The sequence below is a fragment of the Bison bison genome, unplaced genomic scaffold, assembly GCF_000754665.1.
Source record: "Bison bison bison isolate TAMUID 2011002044 unplaced genomic scaffold, Bison_UMD1.0 scf7180017864184, whole genome shotgun sequence".
In the NCBI taxonomy this organism is placed as follows: domain Eukaryota; kingdom Metazoa; phylum Chordata; class Mammalia; order Artiodactyla; family Bovidae; genus Bison; species Bison bison.
Window position 1 is genome coordinate 4,025,198 of NW_011494756.1, and position 440 is coordinate 4,025,637.

The 440-nt window shown below is 58.4% G+C and overlaps 1 protein-coding gene across 1 annotated transcript in view; it reads right to left on the reverse strand.

Moving 5' to 3' along the window:
• Positions 1-123, reverse strand: part of TTC29 (tetratricopeptide repeat domain 29) — a 332,216-nt gene extending 332,093 nt beyond the window's left edge. The window contains exon 1 of the mRNA XM_010843700.1: positions 60-123. The gene's annotated coding sequence lies outside the window, so the exon portion shown is untranslated. The remainder of the gene's footprint in view (positions 1-59) is intronic.
• Between the last annotated feature and the right edge of the window lie 317 nt (positions 124-440).

The following is a 440-nucleotide window of genomic DNA, read 5'->3' on the forward strand; positions in this document are numbered from 1 at the left end:
GATGGATTGGTCCTGGGGAACAACTCAGGTTTTCTGTTCCGCCGAAGTGTGTCCCTCACCCGTGGCAGGTGCTGGGCGCCGGCGCTGCCCTCTCCTCCTGCGGTGGTTCCCAGACACAGCGGAGCACGCGCATCGAGAGGACGCAAGAGCGTCTCCTGGGATACAGAGAGAGCGGGACGGGACGGAAGGGGGCGGGGTTAGGCTAAACTGAGATTCTGGATTGGTGCAGCTTCCACTCTCCTCGGACTCAGGGGCGGAGCCTTTTAGGGGTGGGGCCTAGTGTGCGCAGTGCTGGGGACGTCCACGGACCCGGCAGCTTTTTCACGCCAGACGGCTCTCAGAAGTTAGACAGCTCTCAGAAATTAGTTCACCTTATCCAAGAGGCCTCTAATTTGCCTACCTGAATCATTTCCCTCTCGGCACTGCATTCTCAATATTTT